The sequence below is a fragment of the Molossus molossus genome, unplaced genomic scaffold (assembly GCF_014108415.1).
Source record: "Molossus molossus isolate mMolMol1 unplaced genomic scaffold, mMolMol1.p scaffold_m16_p_8, whole genome shotgun sequence".
In the NCBI taxonomy this organism is placed as follows: Eukaryota; Metazoa; Chordata; class Mammalia; order Chiroptera; family Molossidae; genus Molossus; species Molossus molossus.
In genome coordinates, this window is record NW_023425402.1 from 11,382,189 (window position 1) to 11,405,309 (window position 23,121).

Sequence of the window (23,121 nt, forward strand, 5' to 3'; positions counted from 1 at the left end):
CCTTTTTGGTCAAAAAGATGACTTCCTTACTGACTACTATCTAAAAGTCCTCCCTCTGTGCAGGACAGCAGTGGACCTTTGCTGGTGGCCTGCAGGAGTCCCCCTTTCCCAGTCAGAAACCCATGTGACTGGTCTCCCAGCAGCTCTGTGGACAGCCCACAGCAAACCCTCCGGGCTTCGCGAGTGGCACTCTAAATTCTCAGAACCGACGGGAAGGTTAACAATAGGGACCATCCCGCAGAGATCAAGCTATAACCTTTACTGCTGGTCGTGGAAGATTGGGCAATGAGGCTTGGCTCTGAACTGCAATCAGATTTCCTGATTCCTCCTCCTGCAACCCGGCAAGTCCAGGCCTTACACTCCTCGAGGAGCGATGGGCCCGCGGAGCAGATACGCACGCCCAGTCACTGGCTGGAACGGAAGACTTGGTCCTCGGTGAGGCCCTGGCTCAGCGGACTAGTTCCACCCATGGCTGAGGCTGGCTGGCCATACCACGTAACAGCATTGGCACCGTGACTCGGCCCACCAGTGAAGCACGGCCCCGAGGATGCGCGAATCTGATGCTTCTCTCCTGGGAGCAGTGAGGACGTGGTAGTCGTTCTGGTTCCTCCTGCTCCCATCTTTATGGTCCATGACTGTAGTGCTCCTATGCCCGTCCCTCTACTGACCACAGCCTACTAATTGCATGGATTTATTAAATCTCTTTCAAACCTTCCCATGTCTCTTTATCTCCTGGGCCATGCACCTAGCTCAGGCCACCACGATTCTGGGATTATCACCAGAGCCTCAGGTGCGAGCTTTTGTTTATTTCCCCTCCATATGTTTCTCTGCGCCTGGGAGGCTGCCCCCCATAGACGGTGTGCCAGACTCCCATGCCACCTGCCTTCTGGTTGGGTTAGACTAACCTGGAGCATGGGCTGAGGTCACAGAGGCTGGGTGGGCCCTCTCCTCCCTCTCCCCACCTCACGGCATGGTTTCGGCAGTGGCTGCACTGTACAGCCACAGCTTGTTAGGTGGCCCCTTCCCCGTGGCTCCAGCCCCCTCCCTTGACTCTGCGGGCTTACGTGCTAAAGGCTTTTTACTTTTGCTAGTCCCTGAGAGATGTACCTTCCTCTCTGCGTTGCCTTAATCTGCCAACACCTCTGTAAATAACCCTTTGCTAAACTTGCTCCACTAAAACCCTCGGAATGTGCCCCTGTTTCCCGTGGGAACCCTAATACACCCTCTAATCACTCTCCTGCAACACGCCCTTTAATCCACTCTGCACACAGCAGCGCGGGCGCCCGTCCTAAATGCATATCTGCTCTTGCTCCCCTGATTAACGCACACCAGTGTGACTAATTGCCCTCGGGCTAAAGTCCAAACTCCTACAAGGCCCTGCATGATCCTCTGTTGCTCTTTTAAGTCCAGCCACACCGAACTTCATAGTTGCTCAAAACCTCCTCCACTTGATGTTTACACAGACTGCTCTCTGCCTGAAACACACCCCCTTTCTCCTCTGTCTTCCACCCCAACACCCACAGTCCCAACCCTTTGTCTAGGTAGACCCTCCCTGTCCCTTAGGTCTCAACTTGAATGTCACCTTGCCCCCCATCAACAGTCTGGATTAGGGACTTCACTTTGCATAGCACCCATTTCTTTGCCCACATGTCCCAGCAAACATGAGTCCCCTGCCTTCCAGCACTCTCCCGTGTACCAGTGCCAGGAACAAGACCTGACAAAGGAGTAGGGGCAGAGGAGAATGGTCAGCTGGTCAGCACCCGCTACACGTGTTCATTGTTGTTGATTCAGGCAGAAATCAGCATCTCCCGCTTAGCGTTTACCGGTGGAACATAACTAAGCGCGTTTTAGGGGAAGGATACATAAACTCTCAGGCTGATTGGGCTCCTATATAAAATTAAAATAAAAAAAAAATGATCTAATCACTTCTCGGCCTTTTGGCTAAGATCAAATGAAATATCTGTTCTTATCAGTTTAATATCAGAAACGTCCTCTCTCCGAGGACAATACGTTAAATGGATTTTTGGAATAGGAGCTTGCTCCGTCCACTCCACGCATCCACCCCGTATTGCAGTACCTCCGGAACGTGCACCAAAAAAAAAATCTGCCCCGCTGGTGTGGCTCAGTGATTGAGCGTCAATACCTATGCACCAAAAGGTCGCTGGTTTGATTCCTGGTTGGGGCATATGCCTGGGCTGCGAGCCGATCCCCAATGGAGGCATGCAGGAGGCAGCTGATTGATGTTGTCTCTCATCGATATTTCCATCTCTCTCTCCCTTCCTCTCTGAAAAAATTAATAAAAATGTATATATATAAAACCATGGTGATATAAGTGGTCCTGTCATCATTATCTTTTTGTTTGTTTTTTGTTTTTTATGTTTTTATTGATTTTTTAAGAGAAACAGGAGAGAGAGAGAGAGAGAGAGACATCGAGACATCTATGAGAGAGAAACATTGATCAGCTGCCTCCTGCACACCCCCTACTGGGGATTAAGCCCACAACCCAGGAATGTGCCCTGACCGGGAATCGAACTGGGACCTCTCAGTCCATGGGACAATGTTCAATCCACCAGCTGGGCATCATAGATTTTTAAAATCTCAGTTGCATAGAACGAGATTATGGATTAGTGATAATCTTGGTTTATAAAGCGTTCATTCTCAATCCACGACTAACCTATCATTTACTTTGCTCTTATTGATAATTATAGAATAGACTCCACCTACCAAAATATTAAGATCTTGATAATCACCTGCATCTAACAATACAGTTTAGTGTCTCCCAGGCTCCTGCTCCTCCCACCATGGGTACCCCCATCCTGAATCCTGTGGTGACCACTTCTCTGCTTCCCTCTTTAGACGATATTATACCTCTAGGTATTTTTTAAAGTGTATTTGTTTGCCTTTTAATGGTTTTAATTTTGTAAGAAGGCCTCTGATATATATAGTTATGGATAAATCTTTGGATTTACTTTTTCACTTTATTTACATTGCTAAAACTCACGTGTAATGTTGTATGTCCATGTCGTGATTTTACTCACTACTGAATAACCTCCCACTTAGTGGCTATATCACGATGTATTCCTTCTCCTTTAGGGAACAGGCATTGGGGTTGTTTCCAAGGCCACTGTGAATAGTGTGCTGTGAACAGTCTTTTACACATCTCCTGCTGCATAGACATCGGTCAGCATAGGCTCTAGTGTGCTGCAGTGACAAACAGCACTGAGAATCTCAGCAGCTTAAGACCACACAAGTGGATTTCTCACTCATGTTACATGACCTTTGCAGTCAGTGAGAACGGCTCTACTTATTATAGTCACTCAAGGACTCGGGCTGACAAAATAGTCACCAGCCCAGATGATGGCGTGTGTGCGAGGGCAGGAGAAAGAGCTGCGAAGGAGCAGGCATCGCTTTCAGGAAATACCACTTCCACCCGCAACTCACTGGCCAAAACTAGACCTGCGCCCCCACCCAACCATGAGGGGCCAGGCTGTACATTTTCAAAGAAGACAGAGGACTCTATATATTTGAAAAAGAGTTTGCATATTCAGTTTTAGGAGGTAATGCCAAATACTTTATAATCTAGCAATTCCCTTCTACATATGTATGCAATGTATTTTTGCACATTGTGATCTTTATTAATGCTGTCTTCCAAAGTGATTGTACCAATTTATATTTCTACCTGCAAAATATAAGAAATCTTGTGGATACATAGATTTGCCAACTTTTCAGTACTGTCAGACTTGTAAGCATTTTGCCAGTTGAAGTATATAAAATGGTATCTCACTGGGATCTTGATTTGCATTTTATAATCACTAATGTTAACAACTCTTCATATTTTATTGTTTTACCTTCTGAGACATACCCATTTATGTCCTTTACCTATTTGCTATTTATTTTATTTACTTCTAGGTCTTCTTTCTATAATCCAATACTAATCCTTTGTAATTAGTATATATTGTAGAAATTTTCTCTCTGTTTGTAAGTTGTCTTTTAATTTTCTGTATGGATCAACAAAAGTTCATAACACTAACACAGTCAAGTTTATCAATTTTCTTTTATGGTTAATACTTTTTGTGTCTTAACAATTTTTTTCCAACTCCAAGTTTTAAAAAATGAAACTTTTAAACTTTTTGTATAAAATATAAATGAATTTCTTAATTCATGCAAAGTTCTTTGATGTGTGTGTGTGTGTGTGTGTGTGTGTGAGAGAGAGAGAGAAAGAGAGAGAGAGAGAGAGTTGTGTGAAGATAGGGTATAATTTTATTTTACTCCATATAGTTAAAAATTTCCAGCTATATTTTAAAAAATCATTTTTGTTCTTTAACAGGACATCCCACTGTCATAGTCTGTTTCTGGGGTTCACCTATTCTATTCCACTTGTCAATTTGTCTTTTCTGCCAATACCACCAAGTTTAAATTAATATAGTATCATATTTAGTAATTACATTTGATACAAAAAGATTTCCTGCCTCATCTTCTTTTCTTTAGAGAATATTCTTGGTCATTTACTGTTTCATATAAAATATAATATTATCTTGTTGAGTTTTAGAAAAACCCCAGCATTAAACTTTCGATCAGTAAACATGTTATAATTCTCTATTTGTTTAGACCTTCAAAAATATGTCTTAAGGTTTATTTTCCCTAAAAGAGTCTTACATATTTTTGTTAAATTCTTAAATTCTTTATAATTCCTGATAGTGCTGTAAATAGTGTTTTCTTTTTAACTACATTTTCTGATTGTTTGCTGCTGTTATACAAAAATACAGTCAAATTGGATATACTCTTCTTATACCCAGACTTCTCAATATGTATTTTAATAAATTCAAAGGGGTCTACAGAAAAGTTTTCATTATGGACAATAAGTTTTATTTCTTCCTTTCCAATCTTTAGAATTATATTTTTCTTGTCTTATTACATTGGCTAGGACCTTCAAATACAACATTGAATAAACTAGTTATAGTGAAAATTCTTGTTTCAATTATAATTTTAAAATAAATGTTTTAATGTTTTTCCATTTGAAACTTTTATCAAAAATGATTGTAGAATATTATTACATGCTTTATTGTGACATTTTCAGATGATAATTGTCAGAGTCTGAGATTTTACCCTCCTTGCAAACTAGTAAGTTAGCCTCTCATAATTTTATAAATGCTGACAAAAGACCTAAGACTCTTGTTTAAGAGATAATGGACTGTTAGTTATGGTGCAGCAGGCGGCATGATCTTCATGTTCACATTTGTTCCCCTTGCTCCTCAAGCCCGTGAAAGCAATACAGAGCAGCCCAGGTGGATGCTGCACATGTAGTGGATTTGCATCACCACTGAGAAAATAGAAATCTTATGAGCAAAAGTTGGTTGCCTAGGGAACATAATTGTATATTCAGTTTAACAGAAATAAAAGAATATTTGTCTTAAAAATAAATAGACTACAAGCAAATCTGTCCAACATTTTCCCTGAAGCAAGACAGTAGCTTTACTGGGTAGTGAAAAACCTGCCATCTACTTCAGAAAGAGATAATTTTCAAGGCTATTTTCTATATGATATTCTTTGAAAGGTTAATCTGGAACAAAGCCAATGGGTGCTCTGCTCACAAGATGTACAGAAACATAGCAAATCCATGGAGAATTGTCTCATTTTTTTTTTTCTGTTAATCTGCTGATGTGGCAGATTATATTTATGAGTTTTCTAATATTAAACCATCTTTGTATATATTCTGCTTGAACATGGAATATTTTTCATACACAGTTGGATTTAATATACTAATATTTCATTTAGCATTTTAGCATCTATGGTTACAAGAGTAATGTGCTTTTAATTTTATTGTTTTCATAATGTTTTTGCATATTTGGCATGAACACTGGCCTCTTAGATTGAGTTTGAAACCCTACCTCTTTTTCTATCGGCTTGAATTAAAATAGAATGAGCTAATCCTTGAAAATTTGGTAAAATTTACCTGTAAACCATCTGGGCCTGGTCTTTTCTTTGGAAAAAAATTGTCAACTTATGTTTCAATTTCTTATGTATGTTTGTTTATTACAGTTTCTTTAATATAACTATTTGGGCTTTTTATTTCTTCTTGGTTCATCTATGGTTAGTTGTCTGCTTTTAGGAATTTAATCATTTTGTCTAAGTTTTCAAAATTGTTGGTGTATAGTTGATGGTATTTTTTTATTATCTTTTGAATCTCTACTTTACATGTAGCTATGTCCCTATTTTACATACATTATTTGAGTCTTTTCTTCTCTCTATCAGTCATATCAAAGGGGTCTAGTGCATTAGAATCTCACTTTGGATTTGTTGGTTTCTCTGCTGAAGATTTGTTTTCTATTTTTTTCATTTCTGTTCTTATTTTAATTACATATCTATTTTTAATTTGAGTTTATTCTCTTATTTTCTAACTTTTTGATTCATTACTTTTGAATATTCTTGTTTTATAAAAGGTATTTAAAGATATTAGCTTTACTAGGTTGTAATTCTTTTATTGCTATTCAGTTCTACGTATTTAAACATTTCTATTAAGATTTCCTATTTAATTGGAATTTTTATTTTTATAAAATACTTCTTGAATTGTGTTTTATATTTTTGTTGTTGATTTTAGAGAGAGGAAGAGAGAGAGAGAGAAAGAGAGAGAGAGAGAGAAAGAGAGAGAGAGAGAGAGAATGTTGTTCCACTTCTTCATGCTTCTATTTGACTAGGGATCAAACCTGATGCTCCAATGAACTGAAATACCTGACCAGGGCAATCTGTGAGTTGTTTTCTCTTTTTCTTTATTGATTAGAGAGAGAGAGGAAAGGAGAGGGAGAAAGAGATAGAAACATCAATGAGAGAGAACATCAATTGGCTGCCTCCTGCATGCCCGTCACATGTGCCATGACCAGGAATCGAACCGGCAACCTCTTGGTGCATGGGTCAAGGCTCAACCACTGAGCCACACCAGCTGGGCAATCTGTGAGTTTTTAACAGAGTGTTTTAAAACTTCAAATATGCAGGAATATTTTAAATTAATTTTCAGTTTATTACGTATGGTCAGAGACCATGATCTTTATAAAATTTATTCTTTAAACATTAAATTTTATATCCCAGTGCATACTCTTGAAAATTTGTCTGTATGGTTGAAAACAATGATTACCTAATCATTGGAAGTTGGTCTAATTTTTGGCCACTAGATCAGTCTTTAACTGAGGTTTTCACTTATACCCTTATTGATTTTTTTGTTTGACTTATTTCAATAATTGAGAGAGGTATATTGAAATCTTCCACCATGGTATTTTATTAATTAGCTTCTTTCTTAATTTTATTAATTTCGCTTCCATATTATAAAGCTATTTTAATATGTATATAAAAAATTAAAATTACTATATGTTCTTGAATTTAATCTTTTAAGGTTAAATATTACCTTCTCTATCTCCAATTACACATTTTGTTTTAGTCTATTTTATCTGCTATTACTATAACTATACCAGCATTCTTTTGTATCAGATTTGCCTGATATGTTTCTTTATCCTTTTCAAGTTTTTATCTTTATGTGTTAGGTCTTTCTTTGGTAAATAGCTTATATCTGGATTTTGCTATTGTTAATCCTTTTTGTTAATACTTCTCCTAGCTGGTGAATTTTGTACATTTATTGTAATTGACACTAATTCTGATTTATAACACCTTAAATTACTTTTTTCAATTTATTCCACTTATTCCTATGTCTCTACATCCTCTTTTTATGTAATTAATACCTATGTCTTCTTTATAACATGACATGAATTTTAGCATAATCTTACAACCTTTGTTTCTCCCCCTGCCTATACAAATTCTATTTTAATAATCATACAGACTCTTAATTCTGGGTTACTTCAATAATTTTTCCCCTATTTCTTTGTAAAACTATTGTCATCTTAAACAGCTAAGACCAAAGACGTGATCATTTTTATTTCATTTCTCTCCAAGATTAATCTCTTTGGTTTGTCCGAAATTGTTTTCAGTGTGAGTTTTTTATGGCAAGCTTCTGAGCCTTTGATTGCCTGAGAATATTTGAATCATGTGTTAGTTTGACTGGATATACATTTCTAGAATGTAACTTATTTTCCATAAATACTTTGACATCAACTTTTTCAACAGAAACAGTAAATGCAAGAAAACAACAAGTCTCTTTTCATAAGCTGTAGAATTCTCTGTTGTCTTTAAAATATTATATTTTGTTATAATGTGTCTGGGTATGAGTTCTTCCTTCTCCCTTCTCTTTAGCATACTGTAGGCCCTTTCAATCTGAGATGTCTTATTTTATTAATTCTGAGAAATTCATCTCTACCAGCTTTTCAAATATTTTCCCACTATCCTGTTTATTGAGCTTTTTTGTTTGCACTTCTATTGCTATTCTTCATATATTATAATTAAAAAACATATTTTTTGCCCAGCAGTGTGGCTCAGTGGTTGAGGGTTGACCCATTCACTGAGACATCACCAGTTTGATTCCCAGTCAGGGCACATGCCCGGGTTGTGTGCCTGATCCCCAGGAGGGGGCATGCAGGAGATGGCCAATCAGTGTTCTCTCTCACTGGTGTTTCTCTCTCTCTCCCTCTCCCTTCCTCTCTCTCTCTCTCTCTCTCTCTATATATATATATATATTTTTTTTTTTTTTTCTATTTTTTTCTTCTCATGTTTCCTTCACCTAATTTTCCAACTTGCTAAATAATTTCTTCTCTATATCCATAATGCTCTTTATTGCACTTTGTTTATTATTTCAGTTATATTTTTCATAACTAATACAGTATTACTGCTTATTCTTTCCGGCATGTTCTTATTCTTGTTTCTAACTGTGAAATATCTTCTTATTTTTAAGCATGTTTATTAGGATAATTTTAAATTCTTGGTTTACCTTTTCTAATATTTCTGCCTTTGATAGAACTTGTAATACCTTGTGTGTGTTTTAATAGTTGACTTACCAAACTTCTTATTTTGACCTATGAGCTTATTTCCTCCAGGGGTTTTTATTCCTGATGTCAGGCAATGCTGATGAGAAAGGTCAAACCGCAGTCCAGGTCTGGCCCCCTCGCCCTCAGGGGTTGCGGAGGGCGTGCCTCTCACAGGGAGGGCTCCGGCCTGGAAAACCCTAGCCAACCTTCACCCTTCGCTCTCCGGAGAGAAGCAGAAGAATGAGCGAATACTCGAGGTTACAATTCCCCAGTCCCGGGATGTAGGACAGTGGAGTTTGCCAGAAGCAACTGGCTGAGGCCAGTTGATCTGTTGTTTTGGCAGCTCCTTAAAGGCACAGGGCTTCTGCAAGGCCCTGGTTTTGGTGGTGAAGACACCACACATTTGGCCCGGGGCACATATTCTTTGCTCCACAGCAATGGCAAGAGCATGCAAGGCAGGATTACAACAATGCCCCCCCATCCCGCTTGTGCACCACCCCATCTCTTAAAAAATGTCCTACTGCCCTGGCCGGTTTGGTTCAGCGGTTAGAGCAGCGGCCTCCAGTCCAGAGAGACCCGGGTTTGGTTCCCGCTAAGGGCACGTACCTTGGTTGCGGTTTGTCCCCGGCCCTGATTGGGTCGTGCGGGTGGCAGCCACTCGATGTGTCCCTTCACGTCGATGTTTCTCTCTCTCTCTCTCTCTCCCTCCCTCCCTCCCACTCTGTCTGAACAAAATATCAAGGAATGTCCTCGGGTGAGGATAAAAAAAAACAAACTGTCCTACCTTCCACCCTATGGGGGGGGGGTTCCTCTTTGTTAGGGTTTCCTGCCTTAGTTCTCCTGGTTCTGCCCTTGGAGGAAGGAGTCAACCCTGGCTGGTTCGGCACCTTGGTGGGCTGTGGGGGTTTCTCTTCCTTAGCACAGCTGCGGAGGCTCCCTGTGCCTGCCAAACCTCGTATGAGAGGATCAGACAGTCCTCACCCACTTTCCAATGGGGCAATCAGGGCTCACAGGGTTCAGTGACCAGCCCCCAAACCAGCATGACCTCCACGCTCCAACCGTACCATTTCAAGTCTCGCCAGTCTCCTCTGACATTTCACCTGCAAAGGTCTTGAGCACCACGCCCCTGCCCGCCCTGCCAAGGTAAAGAAACATGGCTTCGCACGGGGAAGCACGTTCCAACCAACTGTGGCATGCCCATGGTTGTCAAGATCACGCCTCTTCTCACACAGTTTTAACTAAGCTTCCCAAGAAGGCTCAATGGAGCACAGGATAACCATCACAGGATCTGCCTCAGGCTGTTTCCAAGGAGGTGCAGGTACCAGGCCCAGCCTGACAAGAATGAAACTAGGACATGAATAGGCAAGTGATTATCTGATGACTTCAAGCTTGTCAATCTCCACTGCGGGATCCAGCCCATCCATCAGGACCTTCAAGCTGAAAAACCTTCCCTGAATCAGCATTCCAGAAACAAACATTCTTTTCACTTCCTTCTCCCTCCCCTTTCAAGACTTGTCAGCCTCTGCTTCTATCTTCATGATAATTTTAAAAACCATCTGTACTGCTAGGAATAATAGATGCTGATTGGTGAATGATGTTCCCTTTTAATACAGGTATTTTAGCAGGTGTTACTTATTAAAAGATGCTCATAATTTCTTAAGAATGGAGAAAATATTTAGAGGTAGATAGGTAAAATAGATACGTCGGAGAGTTATATTTTAGATATATATTTTTTCTTTTTTGCCTAGGATTTATTCCTAGATGCTATAAACTACTGGCATGCAAGAGGCAGCCTAGGAACTGGGGTCAGTGGAGGGGCACCTGGGGGCTTAACACTGGCAGGGACCCGGGGTGGGAGCTACAAAGAGCACGTGGTCTCCCGTCTCCACCACCTTTAGACCCCCAAGCCTGCTCATGTCCACACCTGCGGCCTGACTGTCCTCCAGACCTGGGAGAACCTGAGGAAGTGGGGGGAGGGCTGGCGAGATCTACATGGCAGCTTGGAGCAGTTAACTCCAACTTGGGGTTTGCCGCCAGCTGCATGGGTGTGCGGCCACCTAACAGCTTTCCCGGTCACTCACCTCCCCAATGATGCCATTCTCAAAACATGCCACGTAACCAGACACCCCTGGGTATGAACAGACACTGCTCTCTCTCCCTAAAATCCCCTGCCCCACCCGATCGAGGTAACACCTTTCTCCTCCTGAACTCAGCTCTTCTCTGTGAAGCTTGCCAGTGATGGCCCCTCTTTCTGACCCCTTCTTGGGACGGAGATTTGACTACCCTCCAGGTGTTTACTGGAGACGTGGACAAAGTGCAGAAGGGTGAGCGCCATCCCTCTGCCACGGTGGAAGCGGCTCCCTTTCTAAGCAGTTTCTTGAGAGCAAAGGAATCGCGTCTTCACCTCTGTTGTCAGTACCCAGCACGGTAGCATTTTGTGTTTGTTCCGGGAACATTTCCTTGGGTGGCCTGTAGGATTCATCTCTCTTGCAAAATTCCTCGCCTCATTCCATCAGGCCCAGCGGCGGTGACAACGGCTCAGTGCCCCTAGGGCCACACGCTGTCCTTCGTGGCTTTGCAAAGAGCCTCCTTACAGATAAACCTTCCTCCAATCTGTTTCAGATGGAATCTTGACTGATTTTCATAACTTTATAAAATATACATATAAAATATAGATTATCCAATTCCATTATAAACATGCTTCTTGTGTATTTACAAATACAGTTATAAATATACTTGTATCTTATAAATATGGTTACTATTTTATAGCTCTATTAATAAAATATTTCTTCTGAAAAATAATGTATTAGGGGGCCTGCGATGAGACATGGCCCAGGGAAGAAAGTAGAGAGACAGGAGATGAAAAATGACCTGGCCTTCAGGGAGGGCAAACCCCCACCGTGGGACAGGCAGGCCTCTTTCTTGGCTGGTGGGCAGCAGTCCCAATATCTTGCTCAGGAACCCACCACGCACAAGTAGGAGCTGTAGGCAGCATCTGGGTTTCATGCAAGACCTGGGCACCTCCTGGGGTCTGGCCCAACTCACGGCCAGCTGAGGGAGGCACCCCAGTCCAGCTCTGCATGGCAAGGGAGCTGAGGCCACAGGCTCCAAGTGCCCGGTCAGCTCTGACCCAGCATGCGCTGTGCAGGCTCCAGTCAGGTGTCTTTCCTCTGAGGTCCCCTCTGTGGAGGACCCTCAGCCACCCAAACAGTGCGAACATCCTTTGTGTTTTAATCCTCACCCACGGATATTTTTCCATTGATTTTTAGATAGAGTGGGAGGGAGGGAGAGAGAGAGACATTGATATAAGACACATCGATTGGTTGCCTCCCGCACAACCCCAACCAGGGCCGGGGATCAAACCTGCAACCCAGGTACATGCCCTTGATGCGGAACCGAACCCGTGACTCTTCGGGCTGATGCTCTAACTGCTGAGCCAAACCGGCCAGGGTGCTAACTACTTTTTGCCAGAGCAGCAGGGGACATGTTCACTCGGCCTTTGTTTATTGTGATTACTCAGTTCCAGACTCTACTGCGACAAGTGAATTTCCGCAAAGTAGGACTCTACTTACAAATCGAATATTTTTGCAGTCAGAGCATAGAAAACCCTTTTACAACCTTCTAAATACATTTTTTACATTATCAGAGCCCTCTAGACATGAAATAACACCCTTTAGTCACCATCGCACTCGTATCACCCAATATGTTAGACAGAATAAGAGAAAATAAGACATATTAGACGTTACAAATATCATATTATTATTATTGGACATTTAATTACACACAGTTCTTACACACAACCACTAACCTATGAAAATAGCGCAACATGTTCGATGATGAAGCGATGAAGATGAAGAGATGTACTGACAGCAAAGAAGAGCAAGGCTCCCGCGCCTCTGCAGGCACGGCCTCAGTGGGAGAGTCTGCAGGGGGTGCAGTGTCTTCAGCAGGTGCGTCGTCATCGTCTTCCGCTGAAGGAGCACTAGGAGTAGGCAGTGGGTGTCTGGGTGCGCTGCCGAAGAACATTGTGATAGGCAGTTGCTGGCGCTGTATTTTCATATGCATGAGGAGGTTTATATAGGGTTCTATCGCTCTATCAAGTGCATTCTAGAACCGCAGTGCATGCATCATTTGTGGGTCCCATTCACCAATCATGTCCTGTACTACCTAATAGTTCTCACGACTTGCGAGAGATGCTCAAGTGTAAGGCCAACTTCCTCCTCCTGACCCCCAGGAACCTCTGGCTGCTCTTCCTCCTCCTCACTCGCAGACTTAGTCATCTCCACCAGATCCTCGTCAGTTAAGGGATCTGAATGTGTCTCCAGCAGCTCATCCATGTCATTGCAGGTCATATTTGTGAACCTTCTCCTACCAGCATCCACACCAACCTAACTGCCTTGTCCACTGCCGAGTTACTTATATCCTCTGGGGTGAATCCTCTGTAGTCGTGGACAATTTCAGGGCACAACATCTTCCAGCTGGCCTTCACGGTATCTGTCTTTATGTCCTTCAACATGGCCTGGTTGTTCTTCAGAGAGGTCGTGATGGTATACTGCTGCCAGTAGTCCTTCAGCAAGAAGTTCCCCTCAAGGTCCCTGCCTTTAACGAGGTGCTGCAGGGTGTTTCCCGTGTAGAGGGTCTTGGACGCACGAATAACGCCTTGATCCATGGGCTGGGTCAGCAAAGTGGTGTTGGGAGGAAGGAACTCGATTCACACACCCTTGGAGGATAGGTCTTGCGCATGACCTCCAGCATTGTCCATAAGGAGAAGGACATTAAACTCGAGTTTCTTCTCCATGAGATACAGCTTGACTTGGGGGATGAAGCACTCGTGGAACCAGTCCGATGGCTGCTGCTTCGTGATCCAGCCCTTGTCATCGCACATCCAATGCACCGGCAGCAGGTTCTTGTTCTTGTTCTTCAGGGCCCTTGGGTTCTTGGCCTTGTAGATAAGGGCAGACTTGAGCAAAAGCCCCTCAGCATTTCCACACATAACGATAGTCACATGATCCTTATACACCTTGAAGCCATGGACCTTGGCTTCACCCTTGAAAATGAATGTCCGGGAAGGCATTCTTTTCCAGAACAGGCCTGTTTCGTCCATATCGAACACCTGTTCTGGATGATACTCGCCCTCCTCAAGGATCTCCTGGAACGTGTTGTTCACATAGTCCTCTGCTGCAGGCTGGTCAGCAGAGGCAGCCTCTCCATGGAGAACGACACTCTTTAGATGATACCTCTTCTGGAACTTCTGGAACCAACCCTTGCTCACCGTAAAATCCATGAATGATGCAGAAGAGGGTCCTGTTTGAGGTTCATCTGCCATAAAGCGCTGATAGAGCTGCTTTGCCTTTTCCCGGATGACCAGCGAATCCAGCAGAATGTTTTCCCTGTGGCTGTCGCTGATCCAAACAGCTAGGGCAGACTCCGTTTTCACTATGAACTTACTATGACTTGTCATGATGTGCTTCGCTTCCTTGTTAAAAGAGATAGTAGCTATTGCCCGGATGTTCTTTTCATCTTTACAGATGGAGTGAACGGTAGACTCAGTCAAGTCGTAATGACGGGCAACCTCCATGATTTTCTTGCCATCTTTGATCATATCCAAGAGTTTCACCTTCTCCTGGATGGTAAGCATCTTCCTCTGGTGCTTAGTTTCATTGTCAGAAGGCTTAGAAGAAGCAGCACCTTTAGGAGCCATCGTGGGGCTTAGATAAAAGTTCTCAGAAGTTGCAAACACTTACAAGAGCAAAGATGCTTCCGATGCCTAGTGATGTAGAAGCGTATGAGAGAAATGAACTGGCGTGAGGCTGAGCCAGGATAGGAAGAGGATAGGATAGCCAATCAGTGAACAGCACGCTCTGATTGGTTTGGTTTTACCACACCCGATTTTTGGGAAAAAAGTTATTGCCCACAAACAAGGAGTGGTCCAGTGGCCGCACCTGGCATTGAAGGATTCCTGGGGCGCTCGAATACATAGGCCTACAGTCCATACGCACAGTAATTTTAATTGCAACACAGGGGTGTATAATCAACTCAGACAACCAAGTACACGCTGTATTATTTTCACTGTCTCAATCAACTTTTTAATGAATATATTTGAAAAAAACCACGATAGAGTGAAGCTGTGAACGTCAAAGCGCGAAGTGGCGAGGGACGACTGTAATGAGGTTCTGCAGTAAAAGGTACTTCTCAGGAGAGCTAGTTCTTTCTGCGTCTGGGGACACTCACTCGCCCCTTCTCTTCCTCCCACATGGAAGCTTCTTCTGGGAGCCCTTTATTCCCCAGGTTGGGCCTCCAGCTGGCTTGGGGTGGGGGCTGGCTGAGGGGATGCTGCAAGGCCTGATGGGAAAGGGACCAGAGATGAAGGAGTCCGAGAAAGGGTGCCACCTGTGGGGGACAGAGCCTGAGATTTGGACAGATGGGCTCTTGAGTTGAGGCTGATCACACACGAGCGGGAAAACTCTGGCTGATGGTTGTTAGCCTTCTGCAGTTCACGAAATGCTTTCATAGTCATTCTTGTTGCATCCTCAACAGACCTCTGAGGTCAGATTGTAAATCAAATGAGCTTAGAGTTTTGAGAGAATTTCTCCAAAGTCTCGGAGCTGGCACTGCAGTCCAAGTCTGATGACGCTTCTCTCTCTTCCATGACATAGGGCCCTCTGCCTCATGTCCCCTCTGCCACCTCGCACTCCAGCCCCTGCTGCCATGTTCTGCCGCAAGGGTCCTCTCACTCCTGACTCCAGCATGCCAGCTGGAACCGTGGGAACAAGCAGCTAGTGCCCCAGGGACAACTGTTGGCCAGTGGAGGAAGGGAGCCAAGAAAATATGTCCCCCTATTTTGTCCCTTGGGTGGCCAATGGGGGGGTCACCAGTGAGAACACACCTGCATTGCCCACAGCAGTGACCAGCTTGGCAGATAGCACATGCTTGTCTTGGCATCTCCTTCTTTCCTGTTTCACTTCATCTCTTTCCTCACTTGATTTCTTGGAATCACGTCTCAAACCAAGTTGCCTGCTCAGAAGCCCTCGCGTTAGGTTTTCATTTGTGTCTTTCAAGCAGAGACAATCACGATTCCTTCTCCCACCGGTCCAGATGGCAGGGGTGGGCGAAGGGCACATGCAGATGGTTTGTTCATTTCTACCTGTATGTTTCCTGGGGCTGTTGTAACATTTACCACAAACTTGGTGGCTTAAAACAAATGTATTCTCCAAGTCCAAAATCAAGGTGTGACCAGCACTCCACTCTGAAGGCTCCAGAGGAGGATCCTTGCCCTTGGAGCTCCTGGTGAGTCCAGGTGTCCTTGCCCCTGGAGCTCCTGGCGAGTCCAGGTGTCCTTGCCCTTGGAGCTCCTGGCGAGTCCAGGTGTCCTTGCCCTCGGAGCTCTTGGCGAGTCCAGGTGTCCTTGCCCTCGGAGCTCCTGGCGAGTCCAGGTGTCCTTGCCCTCGGAGCTCTTGGCGAGTCCAGGTGTCCTTGCCCTCGGAGCTCCTGGCGAGTCCAGGTGTCCTTGCCCCTGGAGCTCCTGGTGAGTCCAGGTGTCCTTGCCCTCGGAGCTCCTGGCGAGTCCAGGTGTCCTTGCCCCTGGAGCTCCTGGCGAGTCCAGGTGTCCTTGGCTTGTGGGTGCATAACTCCAGTCTCTGCCTCTGTCTTCATTTGACTTACTTCTCTGTGTGTCATCTCTCCCCCTTGCTTTCTCATAAGGATACATGTCATTGGATTTAGGGCCCACTCTGAATCCAGGGTGATCTCATCTAGAAATCCTTAATTACATCTTCAAAGACCCTTATATTTTCAAATAAGTTCACATTCACAGGTTCTGGGGTAGACTTTGACATATTTTTTTGAGGGGGCTACTATTCAACCTACTATACAACCCCCTTTGTACAAAATATGAAGATACACTTACGCTGAGAATTGCAGCATCTGAACACCTAGAGGAGACGGCGGACCACCAGAGTGTGAGCCCAGGGGAAGTCCTGGGGGAAGAAGAGCCAGTGGTGCAGTGTGCAGATGTGGCCAAAATCAAAGGCTGGGGAGCAGCTGGATGGGACCAGGTGTGGGCACCTCACATGAAACCCGAGGCCAGGTCCTGCTAATAGGAAAAGGCTCCCCTGAGATGGCCCTTAAAACAAGATTTAAGGGTAAATAGATCTCACAGGTCGCTGGGCAGATTCACAGAAGATGGGAGGCACAGGCTGTGGGCTGGAGGGCTGTGGGCGGGAACAGGCGAGACCTGCCCAAAAGGAAGTACAAAGGCATCCTCTTCTGGACTAAATGATGGTAGTGTATTAATGAGGTGGGAATACAAGGCTCCTGGGTTTGGTCCAGAGAGGAAGAAAGAGGGCATGATTGAGGGCATGGGTGGAAAGAAAAGAAATGGAGAAAGAATAGGCTGTGAGGATCAGCAGTCTACGCACTGGGCATTGTGGTGGGTCCACCCCAAGTCTAATTCAAAATGCATAACAAAACAACGAGGCATTTTTTTAAAGCAATAAACACTGATTATAGACACATATTCTGCTGCGTACTCTATATATCTCATAAAAGCATAAATGCTGCCTGTAATAAAACCAGCCAAAAAAATCACTGTTATATTTTATGCTCACAAAAATGAGCCTGCACTCCATAATGCTTTAATTCATCACATTTTGTATTTTCACATCAAAGTACATTTTGACACGTCTTCATGGCTGTAGTACATTCTAGTGTATAGCGCTACCATAATTTAGTCACAATGCTGAGCATTTAAATTGTATTTCTAGTTTTTCTATTATAAGCACTGCAGTGGCCGCTTTTATATAGTTGTCTAACGACACAAGAAATTCTCTGAATGGAATTTGCTAAGGAGGTATGTGAATTTTTTCCCCTCAAGCCTAATTTTCTATTATTTGGGTAAGATTTACATATAGATTTTAAGTGTCCAAACCAATAAAATTTGACTAAGGTTTAACTATTATCTGCTTGAAATGGAAATCTTTTCCATCATCTAAGGAGGCTCCTTCATACCCCCTTTTAGTAGGAAGTCCCTGTCCCAACCTTTTATAGGCAAACCCTGTTCTGATGTCTTTTACCATAGATTAGTTTTGCATGTCCTTAAACTTCCTAAATATGAAATCATGCAGTTTTTCTCTTATGTCTAGCTTCTTTCATCAAACTTAATATTTTTCATATTTTCCATATTGTCACATACACACACAGTCCATTTATTTTATTTTATACTTTATGTTAATTTGTATATTTATTATTTTATGTATTGTTTTCATTCCATTGTGAGAAAAATACCAGTTTGCCTTCTCCTATTGATTTGATGTTATCAATATATCTCCCATGATTTAAAAAAATTTTTTTATATTGATTTTAGAGAGAAGAAAGGAGAGGAAGAGTGAAAACATTGATGAGAGAGAACATCGATTGGCCACCTCCTGCATGCCCCGCACTGGGGATTTGCCTATGATCTGGGCATGTGCCCTGACTAGAAATCGAACCGGAGACCTCTTGGTGAACAGGTTGACACTCAACCACTGAACCACACCGGCTGGGCTCTCCCATGATTTTATATTGTTATTTTTATTATACTGCCTGACTATACCACAATTTGTACCACTGCCCCACAATCCTTACTTACAGAAAGGGTACAGAAAGATGTTGAAATCCTGGATTGGCAGGGTCTAAAGGATTCCCACATTGTTGCCCCTGAAAATAAGCTGGAAGTGATCTAACACCCAAGAAGATGGTGATTTGCTCAGGCTCACACAGTTCTATAGGGTCTCTGAGAGTCTTTAGGTCAGAGATTGCTCATTAAAACTTCCTTCAGAGAAAGACAGGAAGGGAGCGGAGGGAAGCACTGGGAATATGTGAGGGCTGGGCTCCTGGATAATAGAATTTTCCCGCCCGGTAATTTAACAACGTCAGTACTCCAGGGGGCAGTAACTGCAGGAGGTCGGTTAATTACTGCCAGGCCAGGGTGAAATTTCCCCAAGACCCCATATTCTGGGCTGCATTTCATACCAATTAAAAGTCTAATCCAGTGGGACTCTTTCCCAACAAATTAACATCATGGAATTTGATGAACTGATGCTTTTAATAGACTGTGATGTTTTGATGGACTTAGTCATAGCTGTAACTCCTCTCCTGCTCCTCAGTGAGGTCAGCAAGCTTAGATCCTGGGTGCTGTGGCTGGCGGGGCTCTGTTGGTTGGCCATTGTCCTGTGCACCAAAAGGTTGCTGGTTCGATTCTTGGTGAGGTCACGTGCCCGGGTTGGGAGCTCCACTCCTGTTGGGGGGCATGCAGGAGGCAGCCAGTCGATGTTTCCTTCTCGCGTCAATGTTTCTCTCTCTTTCTCTTGCTCCCTTCCTCTCTCTCTAAAATTCAATAAAAAAATCAAACAACAACAACAAAAAGAATACAGATACTTAGAAAAAAAAAAGGACTAGATCCTGGGGATTTGGAGGATTTGGGCTATTGGCACAGGGTGGCCCAGAGCAGTGGGAGGAAGGAAAAGTGGGAAGTTCAGTTAGGAAAATGACCAACTCTATGGTCAGAAGCAACTTACAAGAAATCATAATGTTGTAAGATTCCACTCAGTCACTTGAGTTCTTCTGCGTATGCTAGGCACTGGAAATGGAGACATACATTTGACGGTTTCAACCCTCCAGGAGCTAGGAGTCCGTAGGGAAAAGGCCCACCACCTCTGCCCCCACGTACACATTCATACGCCAGATCGTGCCCCATGTCCCGGCGTCACAGTTGTTCCTATGAACTGAAGCTTTGTATCTAGGATGTTCTGGCTAATAACCTCCACTCCAAGGACTGTTCCCACCGTAAGCTATAGTCTGTCCACAGAACCCAGAGAGGGGCGCCGGACCAGTGAAGACAAAGAATGGAACAGATGAAGACCAAGGCAACCAGAAGATGTCAGGAGTCACATGGTAGCTAAGAAATGGCTTGGGTGATGCCCTAATTAGTATGACTTGACTCCCTTTTAGATGTATTTTGTCTTCATCTAAGATTCTTGGCTCACAGCTCCCAAAACTTGTGGAATATTCTGTGTTGAGAGTGAGAGAGGTGTGTTTTGTTATGTGAATGAGGTGACGTTTGGAAAGCACTTCATGATGGGGCTGGAAGTCAGTGACCAGAGGGTTGGAACGTTCGGTCCCCCCCATCCCACCCCAATGCACACACAACTTCTGGGAAGGAGAGAGGGGCTTGAAGTTGAATCAATGACCAGTGATTTAACCAATCATGACTATGTGATGAAGTCTCAATAAAAACCCAAAGGACTGGGTTTAGAGAGCTTTCCGGCTGGGTTGGCGAACACACATGGAGAGTGGTGTACTGTGGAGGGCAAGGAAGCTCTGTGCTTCCTCTCCTTACCTTGCTCTGTGTGTCTCTTCCACTGGATGTTCCTGAGTTGCATCCTTTTTTTTTTTTTTTTTTTTTTGGTATATTCCCCTAGCAGGAACTGAACCTGGGACTCTCTGGTCCACAGGCCAACGCTCCAAACACTGAGCCATACCGGCCAGGGGTGAGTTACATCCTTTTATAATAAACTGGTGATCTAGTAAGCAAAAGATTTGACTTCTCTGAGCTGCTCTAACAAATTAATCAAACCCAAGGAGTGGTTCATGAAGACTTTTTATTAATAACCAGTCAAGGTGCAGGTAACAACCTGGACTTCCGCTCGGCATTCTGAGTCGGAGGGGTTGTTGGAGCCTCCATCGTGTAGCTGGAAGGTCAGAAGCACAGGCCACAACCTGGGCTTGTCTGGCACTGAAGTGGAGGTAGTCTTGTGGAAATGAGCCCTTTATCTGTGGACTCTGGTTCTATCTCCAGCAGACAGTGTCAGAATTGAGTTGACTTCTTGGATACCCAGCTGATGTCTGGAGCATTGTTGGTGTGAGGAACTCCCTTCTCACATTGAAATCGGTGGTCAGAACACAAAAGACTCCCAATCAACAACAAAAAGTTTTGATGATAAAGATGCTACTTTGGACAAATCCTACAGGAGCACTCCTTTCTTGCCCTGTGCTTTTGGAATGTGATATACCTGTTCTGCTGTGGGATGGAGGAGGGAAAACAGAAGGGGAACTCTAGTTCAAGGAATCACTGTCCCTTTAGTCTGGAGGACAGTGTTATAACATCTAGACTATCTGACTGCCTTAATTTCGGATGGAGCCCTGCCTAAAAATTATTTCATGGCCCCTCTAGCTATGATCAGACATCAGGAGATTGGGTTTGATAATGAGATTGAGAGAGCTCATGGAATTGTAGCTGTCAGAATGTAAATCATTTGAACATTGGCCTCTGTTTTCTGAACCCAAATCAGAGACCTAGGGTCTAAAGTATTATGTTTGTTTGTTTGTTTGTTTTTTTCTTGCTACTACTTTAGTCCATTCCCTACTGTTGTGAAACTGATTCACATAAGAAAAAAAACAGCCCTGAATTCTACCCACCTCAAGATCATGGTGAAGATCTCTCCCTAGCTGTCCATCATTGAGGAGGGGTGGGGTCAAGGAGTCTAAATAAGTTCTTAGAGGGATTCAATCAGCTTAGGAATCTAGTATGTTATCTAAAAATGTCTTGGAGCCCGGCTGGTGTTGACCCATGCACCAAGAGGTCGCCGGTGCTATTCCCAGTCAGGGTACATGCCCAGGTTGTGGGCCAAGTCCTCAGTAAGGGGCATGCAGGAGGCCAATCCATGTTCTCTTTCATCAATGTTTCTATCTCTCTCTCTCCCTCTCCTTTCCTCTCTAATATCAATAAAGAAAAAAATATTAAAAAGATCTTGGAGAAAAATATTGAAAAATCCTCACCTATGCCAACAGAAAAATCAGGGGTTTGAGAGCCCTGGACCTTCTCAGGCTAAGCTTTTCATCTTTGCTGTAGCAATGTATGTCAATGGACATACATTGGAAAAAAACAAACAAACAAAAAGCCATAAAACAAATTACCATAAGTATCCTTTATTTCCAAACCCTCACCTTGGATATAAGTGCCATCAGAAGAGAACTTTGCCTTAAATTGTCTTGTGCAGCTGTTCAAATGTGGGGTAAATACTCTTATTCTATTCCATACTATTTTGCTTACCCACACTAAATGCCTCATTCCTTGAATTCATGCAGGCCTTTACATGTTCCTTCTTACAGAGAACACTCTTCCCCCTTCCTTCTTCCTTTCACCCTTCTTTCCTTGGCCAGCTGCTACTCGTTCTTTAAGTCTTAAATCTTCCAGACTTTTGGGAAGTCCAATAACTTCCAACATTTTGGAAGTTTCTGCAGTAGGGAATGTCTAGCAAATAATACCACTAATCACTGATAGTCTTGGGCAAAGGGGGATTGTACTTCCAATCCCACTTGAAGCTAAGTGTGACCATGTGACATGATTTGGACTATAAATGTGATGTGTGTCACTTCTGGGTATGAGCGTTTCAGTGCCGGTGACTGACTCACCACCGCCACATCGTGGGAGCGAGGGTTGGTGAGGCGAAGCAATGTCACATAGAAGACAGCTGGAGAGTCACTGAGCCCCAAAGGAGATTTTTCATGAGTAAAAAACAAAAACAAAACAATTTTGTTATGTTAAAACCCTGAGATTTTGGAGATGTTTGTTACTACAGCATGATCTAGCATATCCTGCCAAGCGCACAATATTAGACTCCAGATATTCTAATTAGGTATCAACAACTCAATGTCCTAATCCCTGTGGCTGCCACTGTCTCTACCTTGAATTGCCCATCCATGTTCTTTTATTTCCCAAAGCACTAATGCCAAGACTATTTATTAGTCATATCAACAAACCCTGAAACCTTTCACTTAATACATTATAATTTCAACTGTTTCTCACAATAAGTGTAAAGTAAATCAGGTCACATCTCCAAATCTTGAAGCTATGGTATCTGAAATTCTTGGCCGTTAGGATTACCGTGGCAGGAAAAGAGACGATGGAAGGAAAGTGTATCTTAACTACCTCTCCCTAGAAGTTACTCGTTATGCTCACTCATATTCCACTGGGCAGAAATAGCCCTAACCTAACCGCAAGGGGGCTGGGAATGTTAGGGGGCACAGAGTATTTGGTGGAAACCAGCTGTCTCTAACTCACCTATAATCCATCTTTTACTGAAAAGTTAAGCATGCAGGATGAGCGATTACCCCTCATCCTGCACATCTGGAAACAAAAGAAGATCCTTCTCGAGCTCCTCGGCCAGCACATCCCAGGAAG

The 23,121-nt window shown here is 43.5% G+C and overlaps 1 pseudogene; it reads left to right on the forward strand.

Moving 5' to 3' along the window:
• The first annotated feature begins 1,921 nt into the window (after nt 1–1,921).
• Nucleotides 1,922–2,097, forward strand: LOC118622170 (annotated as a pseudogene).
• Nucleotides 2,098–23,121: the final 21,024 nt, after the last annotated feature.